Raw genomic sequence first — 8,810 nt, forward strand, 5'->3', positions numbered from 1 at the left:
TAAAAGGCTAGCCGGGGCGAGTAGGTGGGATGACGGGCGCATAAGCAACGCCGTCCCCGCCGTACAAGGTGCCGGTGGCCTGGCGAACCACCGGCGTAAGGCTAGCCAAGGGCGTACCGCGGGGCAGAGGGCGCATAAGCCACGCTCTCTCTCCATCCCACCAGCACAAGCGAAAAATTTTCAAAGTGTGGGAGAACCGGCTTCCCGACCGGTTGCACTCTGCCTCTCGCTGCCGCCCTCCTGGAAGCGTCCTCGGTCACTCGGAGTATGGCAGATTTAAGAGCTCCGGAATGGTGAAAAAGAACCGGAGAGAGGGCGACTCCGGCTTCTCTCTGCCGGGCGAGGACCACCGCAGGCGGCGGGGACGTCTGACAGGAGACGGCGCTGCGGGCAGGCTTTAAAAGTGCATGGGGTTTTGGCCTCGGCGAAAGTCGAAAAAATTATGCGGTCGGAGCTGTCTGCCCCGGCCGGGGAAGGCTCACCGCCGGCGGCTGCCAACCCCTGGCTTGCCCGCTGGATGGCCTTTCGGAGGCTGCTGAAAAAGAACTGTCAGGCGGGCACCTCTCGGAAGAACCGCAGACCAAAACGACCGGTAAAAATTTTGGGCGATCCGACCCGTAGTGCACCTTCGGCGGCAGAGAAAAGCAACAAAAATACCGGTCAGAGAAGGGGAGTTTTGGTCGACTCTGCCAGGTTTTTGCACTAAGTCAGATCCGTAATGCCAGCGGGACTGAGTCGCTCTTGCGTGCCGTGGTCCTGGAAGCCTGCTCGGACAGAGTGGTCCTTCGGGTCCCGCGGGAAGGGGCATTTCATGTTCCTCTGCGGGAGGTGGTCCATTTTCTGCGGGAAATGGCGAGCCCCTTCGGCTGCAAGAGTGTGTAGGTCCCGCTCAACAGTCTACGTCCTTAACCATCGGGGACTTTGTAGATTTTGGTCAAGATCGCCCCCCGCATGTCCTAGCGGGAGGTCTCCGCGGCGGAGGCCGGAAAAGGTGCGAGGTGAGCGGCATGGTATGACTGGGCTCGTGCCGCTCACTGCTACCCGGAGCGTGGCGCCCTCCGGGTAAAAGGCTAGCCGGGGCGAGTAGGTGGGATGACGGGCGCATAAGCAACGCCGTCCCCGCCGTACAAGGTGCCGGTGGCCTGGCGAACCACCGGCGTAAGGCTAGCCAAGGGCGTACCGCGGGGCAGAGGGCGCATAAGCCACGCTCTCTCTCCATCCCACCAGCACAAGCGAAAAATTTTCAAAGTGTGGGAGAACCGGCTTCCCGACCAGTTGCACTCTGCCTCTCGCTGCCGCCCTCCTGGAAGCGTCCTCGGTCACTCGGAGTATGGCAGATTTAAGAGCTCCGGAATGGTGAAAAAGAACCGGAGAGAGGGCGACTCCGGCTTCTCTCTGCCGGGCGAGGACCACCGCAGGCGGCGGGGACGTCTGACAGGAGACGGCGCTGCGGGCAGGCTTTAAAAGTGCAAGGGGTTTTGGCCTCGGCGAAAGTCGAAAAAATTATGCGGTCGGAGCTGTCTGCCCCGGCCGGGGAAGGCTCACCGCCGGCGGCTGCCAACCCCTGGCTTGCCCGCTGGATGGCCTTTCGGAGGCTGCTGAAAAAGAACTGTCAGGCGGGCACCTCTCGGAAGAACCGCAGACCAAAACGACCGGTAAAAATTTTGGGCGATCCGACCCGTAGTGCACCTTCGGCGGCAGAGAAAAGCAACAAAAATACCGGTCAGAGAAGGGGAGTTTTGGTCGACTCTGCCAGGTTTTTGCACTAAGTCAGATCCGTAATGCCAGCGGGACTGAGTCGCTCTTGCGTGCCGTGGTCCTGGAAGCCTGCTCGGACAGAGTGGTCCTTCGGGTCCCGCGGGAAGGGGCATTTCATGTTCCTCTGCGGGAGGTGGTCCATTTTCTGCGGGAAATGGCGAGCCCCTTCGGCTGCAAGAGTGTGTAGGTCCCGCTCAACAGTCTACGTCCTTAACCATCGGGGACTTTGTTGATTTTGGTCAAGATCGCCCCCCGCATGTCCTAGCGGGAGGTCTCCGCGGCGGAGGCCGGAAAAGGTGCGAGGTGAGCGGCATGGTATGACTGGGCTCGTGCCGCTCACTGCTACCCGGAGCGTGGCGCCCTCCGGGTAAAAGGCTAGCCGGGGCGAGTAGGTGGGTTGACGGGCGCATAAGCCACGCCGTCCCCGCCGTACAAGGTGCCGGTGGCCTGGCGAACCACCGGCGTAAGGCTAGCCAAGGGCGTACCGCGGGGCAGAGGGCGCATAAGCCACGCTCTCTCTCCATCCCACCAGCACAAGCGAAAAATTTTCAAAGTGTGGGAGAACCGGCTTCCCGACCGGTGGCACTCTGCCTCTCGCTGCCGTCCTCCTGGAAGCGTCCTCGGTCACTCGGAGTACGGCAGATTTCAGACCTCCGGAATGGTGAAAAAGAACCGGAGAGAGGGCGACTCCGGCTTCTCTCTGCCGGGCGAGGACCACCGCAGGCGGCGGGGACGTCTGACAGGAGACGGCGCTGCGGGCAGGCTTTAAAAGTGCATGGGGTTTTGGCCTCGGCAAAAGTCGAAAAAATTATGCGGTCGGAGCTGTCTGCCCCGGCCGGGGAAGGCTCACCGCCGGCGGCTGCCAACTCATGGCTTGCCCGCTGGATGGCCTTTCGGAGGCTTCTGAAAAAGAACTGTCAGGCGGGCACCTCTCGGAAGAACCGCAGACCAAAACGACCGGTAAAAATTTTGGGCGATCCGACCCGTAGTGCACCTTCGGCGGCAGAGAAAAGCAACAAAAATACCGGTCAGAGAAGGGGAGTTTTGGTCGACTCTGCCAGGTTTTTGCACTAAGTCAGATCCGTAATGCCAGCGGGACTGAGTCGCTTTTGCGTGCCGTGGTCCTGGAGGCCTGCTCGGACAGGGCGGTCCTTTCGGGTCCCGCGGGAAGGGGCATTTCATGTTCCTCTGCGGGAGGTGGTCCATTTTCTGCGGGAAATGGCGAGCCCCTTCGGCTGCAAGAGTGTGTAGGTCCCGCTCAACAGTCTACGTCCTTAACCATCGGGGACTTTGTAGATTTTGGTCAAGATCGCCCCCCGCATGTCCTAGCGGGAGGTCTCCGCGGCGGAGGCCGGAAAAGGTGCGAGGTGAGCGGCATGGTATGACTGGGCTCGTGCCGCTCACTGCTACCCGGAGCGTGGCGCCCTCCGGGTAAAAGGCTAGCCGGGGCGAGCAGGTGGGTTGACGGGCGCATAAGCCACGCCGTCCCCGCCGTACAAGGTGCCGGTGGCCTGGCGAACCACCGGCGTAAGGCTAGACAGGGCGGACCGCGGGGCAGAGGGCGCATAAGCCACGCCGTCCCCGCTGTACAAGGTGCCGGTGGCCTGGCGAACCACCGGCGTAAGGCTAGCCAAGGGCGTACCGCGGGGCAGAGGGCGCATAAGCCACGCTCTCTCTCCATCCCACCAGAACAAGCGAAAAATTTTCAAAGTGTGGGAGAACCGGGGACCCGACCGGTGGCACTCTGCCTCTCGCTGCCGCCCTCCTGGAAGCGTCCTCGGTCACTCGGTGTCCGGCAGATTTCAGAGCTCCGGAATGGTGAAAAAGAACCGGTGAGAGGGCGAAACCGGCTTCTCTCTGCCGGGCGAGGACCACCGCAGGCGGCAAGGGACGTCTGCCAGGAGACGGCGCTGCGGGCAGGCTTTAAAAGTGCATGGGGTTTTGGCCTCGGCGAAAGTCGAAAAAAATTTGCGGTCGGAGCTGTCTGCCCCGGCCGGGGAAGGCTCACCGCCGGCGGCTGCCAACCCCTGGCTTGCCCGCTGGATGCCCTTTCGGAGGCTGCTGAAAAAGAACTGTCAGGCGGGCACCTCTCGGAAGAACCGCAGACCAAAACGACCGGTAAAAATTTTGGGCGATCCGACCCTCAGTGCACCTTCGGCGGCAGAGAAAAGCAACAAAAACACCGGTCAAAGAAGGGAGGTTTTGGTCGACTCTGCCTGGTTTTTGCACAAAGTCAGATCCGTAATGCCAGCGGGACTGAGTCGCTTTTGCGTGCCGTGGTCCTGGAGGCCTGCTCGGACAGAGCGGTCCTTCGGGTCCCGCGGGAAGGGGCATTTCATGTTCCTCTGCGGGAGGTGGTCCATTTTCTGCGGGAAATGGCGAGCCCCATCGGCTACAAGAGTGTGTAGGTCCCGCTCAACAGTCTACGTCCTTAACCATCGGGGACTTTGTAGATTTTGGCAGAAATCGCCCCCCGCAGGTCCTAGCGGGAGGTCTCCGCGGCGGAGGCCGGAGAGGGCGCGAGGTGAGCGGCATGGTATGACTGGGTTCGTGCCGCTCACTGGTACCCGGAGCGTGGCGCCCTCCGGGTAAAAGGCTAGCCGGGGCGAGTAGGTGGGTTGACGGGCGCATAAGCCACGCCGTCCCCGCCGTACAAGGTGCCGGTGGCCTGGCGAACCACCGGCGTAAGGCCAGCCAGGGCGGACCGCGGGGCAGAGGGCGCATAAGCCACGCTCTCTCTCCATCCCACCAGAACAAGCGAAAAATTTTCAAAGTGTGGGAGAACCGGCGACCCGACCGGTGGCACTCTGCCTCTCGCTGCCGCCCTCCTGGAAGCGTCCTCGGTCACTCGGTGTCCGGCAGATTTCAGAGCTCCGGAATGGTGAAAAAGAACCGGAGAGGGGGCGACTCCGGCTTCTCTCTGCCGGGCGAGGACCACCGCAGGCGGCAAGGGACGTCTGACAGGAGACGGCGCTGCGGGCAGGCTTTAAAAGTGCATGGGGTTTTGGCCTCGGCGAAAGTCGAAAAAATTTTGCGGTCGGAGCCGTCTGCCCCGGCCGGGGAAGGCTCACCGCCGGCGGCTGCCAACCCCTGGCTTGCCCGCTGGATGGCCTTTCGGAGGCTGCTGAAAAAGAACTGTCAGGCGGGCACCTCTCGGAAGAACCGCAGACCAAAACGACCGGTAAAAATTTTGGGCGATCCGACCCTCAGTGCACCTTCGGCGGCAGAGAAAAGCATCAAAAATACCGGTCAAAGAAGCGAGGTTTTGGTCGACTCTGCCAGGTTTTTGCACAAAGTGTTGGCATCGTGCGGCGTCGCGCTTTGCCGTACCGTATCCCCAATGGAGCGGCGCCCGGCGGGGTAGGCTAGCCATGTGAGGTCGAGGGCGGGAGGACGGGACGTAAGCCAGGCCGTTCTCCACAAGAAATTCCGGACGCGGAGACCCCTTCTCCGCCCTACGGTCCCCAATGGGGTGGCGCCCGGCGGGTGAGGCTAGCCATGGGAGGACGGGACGTAAGCCAGGCCGTTCTCCACAAGAAATTCCGTACGCGGAGACCCCTTCTCCGCCCTACGGTCCCCAATGGGGTGGCGCCCGGCGGGTGAGGCTAGCCATGTGAGGTCGAGGGCGGGAGGACGGGACGTAAGCCAGGCCGTTCTCCACAAGTAAATTCCGGACGCGGAGACCCCTTCTCCGCCCTACGGTCCCCAATGGGGTGGCGCCCGGCGGGTGAGGCTAGCCGTGTGAGGTCGAGGGCGGGAGGACGGGACGTAAGCCAGGCCGTTCTCCACAAGTAAATTCCGGACGCGGAGACCCCTTCTCCGCCCTACGGTCCCCAATGGGGTGGCGCCCGGCGGGTGAGGCTAGCCATGTGAGGTCGAGGGCGGGAGGACGGGACGTAAGCCAGGCCGTTCTCCACAAGTAAATTCCGGACGCGGAGACCCCTTCTCCGCCCTACGGTCCCCAATGGGGTGGCTCCCGGCGGGTGAGGCTAGCCATGTGAGGTCGAGGGCGGGAGGACGGGACGCAAGCCAGGCCGTTCTCCACAAACTCCCAGCGGTAGAGTCTCGGCTCTCCGCTCTTTTGATCGATCTGACACAGCGCGATCCGGCGGGGCAGGGCACTTTGCTCGGTCAGGGGTATTGGCCCCGGCCGGTTTATGGTAAAGCGTTCCTTAGCCTCAGTCTTGGTCGCGCATCAATCCCCCGCTCCCCGTGAGCGGCTGTGGTCCTCTGCCTAAGGTTGTGTAGCGCGGTGCCAGTGTGGTCCTCGCACGGCCCCGCTCCTGCCACAGCGGTAGGACTCTCTGCTTCGGCTGAGGTTTGCTACGAAGCGTATGGAACGGGCGTACTCCACCGTACCGTGGGTGGGGGGCGGCGGCGGCGGCGGCAGCGTCCAGCGCGGAGCTCCGGCTCCCGCGGCAGCGCCTCGCCTAGTGTCCCTCGGGCAAGTCCAATCGCCCCCCGCCCGGTCGGAGAGCGCAGACACACCTCTGTGTCCACGGTTTATTTCCGCAGCACGAAAAGGGACGGCTCCCGCCTGCTCCTCGCGGCGGCGACGAGGCTTAGACCCACCGTGGCGTATCCGCGGTAGGTATGCTCGTCGGTCGGAGGAGCGGTTGCGGTCGAGTGGTCCCCAGTGTACCCTGTTAGCGCTGCCCGCCTACGCCTGAAGAGCTGCGGACCGAGAAAAAGGTTCGCTCCGCTGCTGACGGCGAAGCGCGCGGCACGCCGCGGAAGAGGAGAGGGAGCGGTCGCCCCCGGGGCGGCTCCCCTCCGAGTCCGGCAGAAGCAGAGATTGTAGCGGAGGGGGGGGTTTCTAAATTCCCCGGGCGTGTTATCCCCAGCGGTAGCCTTTGAACTCTTCAACCGCAAGCACGATCGCACGTTCACAGCACCCGTCACTAGGAGCCGGGCCAGAGGCGGGCGGCAGACGAAACCGACATGAGCGCTTAAGGGTATTGCACCCCCGGCGCCCAGACCCTGGAAATTGAGTCTGCCCCCAAAGCCCACCCGCGTCCTCCTTGGCGCTCCCGGAGTACATGGTCGTAGATGGGCCATCGGTCGCTAATGCCAAACTGCGTCCCAGGGGTGCGTCCCCTCTGACCAACGGCAGACCCATCCCTCTCGCCAATCCGCGGATCCCCGCCAGGTCCCGAACAGGGCTCGTCCTTTAGCGTTTCAAATGCGCCCTCCCCGCCATACGAGGGGTTGAGGACCGTAGCCTTCCCTTACGAGAGGCACCAGGGGTGCGCCTGCTCGAGGGCCCGGCCGTGGGCGTAACGCTTGGGCCGCCCGGGGGAGTCGGTAGACCATGGGAGACCAACACTCGCACACGAACGTTGCCCGTGCTTTTGTGGAAGAGAGCTTCTTGCGAGGTTGTCGCTGCGGTGGCGCCCGGACAAACCCTATCCCTAAAACTTCTGGGGAATTGGCGTCTAAGCCTGCACCCTGCACGGTATCCCTGCACCCACGAAGGGGGCCGTGGAAGGCTTGGGGTCGCGCCGGCGAAACCGACCGGATGCCCGGGGTACTGAACCCCCGGGGTCCCACCCTGGAAATTGAGCCGTCCGACCCCGCCACGTCTTCCTAGTGCTCTCCTTGGCTCCCCCGCCTGTGGGCATCGTTAGGGGCTGCGGTCATCAGCGCCGGCTAAGCTTCGGCAACACGGCCGACCCACCCCTTCGGCGCCTGGGGGTGCCTGGTCCCAGTCCGGGCCGTTCCGTAGGGGCGGCTATCCCTTACATGAGGGACTCGGTGCGTCCGCTCGGGCTGCGGGGCTCCGGCTCCGACAGCCGGGGAGCTGGTTTTGACCGCGGGCCTCCACGGGAACCGGCAGGGACCGGACTAGGCGTCAAGCCGAAAATAACCCCGGCACCCTCTGCTTCCAAAGCGAGGGGACCTTTGGCCGAGCGGGGGCACCGGAAGCCGAACCGACCCCAACCCCTCTTCCTACCCCAGGGCTGGGCTGACCAATCCCCTGATCGGGTCTAAAATGGAAGAAGGGGATTCGAGGGAAGGGGCTGGCGGAAGGCAGTTGCCCGACGGAGTAGGCGAAGGCCAGGCCGTTTCCGAGTCCCGAGCAGAGGAGGGCGAACTCGGCTCTTCATCGACCGACGGCGAGGCGAGGGCGGTGGCTGCCGCGGGGAAGACTCCATTGCTCGTCAGCGCGCTAGGAGCGGGGCCGACTGGCTGCTCGGGGTATGGCATCCCCGGGGGCCCACCCTGGAAATCTTCGCTCCTCAGCCGCTGCAGGTTATAAGGTCCCGCCGCGCGTAAGCGCTCAACTCTCCGACCCACGGATGTCGAGCCCATGGTGAGCCGGCCGTTTCGTACGGGGAAAAGGGGTCCTCTGGCCCCACATCGATCGAGGGGGTTTAGATCCGCGGAGGCACGCACCGCGAGGCGAATCGCTGCTTTTCCCCAAGAGGTTAACCTTCAAACCACCGAGTAGGTTCGGGGCAGGGCCGACAGTCTGCACTGGGGTATTGCATCCCTGGTGGGGCGACCCTGGAAATCTCTGCCCCTTTCCACTCTTTCGGTTGGGCCTCTCGTCGGGGCGAGCGTAAGTCGGCAAGCAGACGTGGGAAGAGGCTTCTTACCGGTGACACTCCCTTCGTGAGAGAGGCAGGTACTCGCCCCGGACCCCGGTCCAAATCTGCGCGGGCCGGACGGCCTCGGCCCTAGCCGAAGGCCGCTCCCGCGAAGCCAGGGAGCCGAAAAAATAACCCCGACACCCTCCGCGACCTCGCGTGCTTCCAAAGCGAGGGGAACCTTTGGCCGAGCGGGGCACCCGAAGCCGAACCGACCCCAACCCCTCTTCTTACCCCAGGGCTGGGCTGACCAATCCCCTGATCGGGTCTAAAATGGAAGAAGGGGATTCGAGGGAAGGGGCTGGCGGAAGGCAGTTGCCCGACGGAGTAGGCGAAGGCCAGGCCGTTTCCAAATCCCGAGCCAGAGGAGGGCGAACGACGTTCTTCATCGACCGACGGCGAGGCTAGGGCGAGGGCGGTGGCTGCCGCGGGGAAGACTCCATTGCTTGCCAGCGTGCTAGG

This window comes from Engystomops pustulosus, unplaced genomic scaffold, assembly GCF_040894005.1.
Source record: "Engystomops pustulosus unplaced genomic scaffold, aEngPut4.maternal MAT_SCAFFOLD_550, whole genome shotgun sequence".
In the NCBI taxonomy this organism is placed as follows: domain Eukaryota; kingdom Metazoa; phylum Chordata; class Amphibia; order Anura; family Leptodactylidae; genus Engystomops; species Engystomops pustulosus.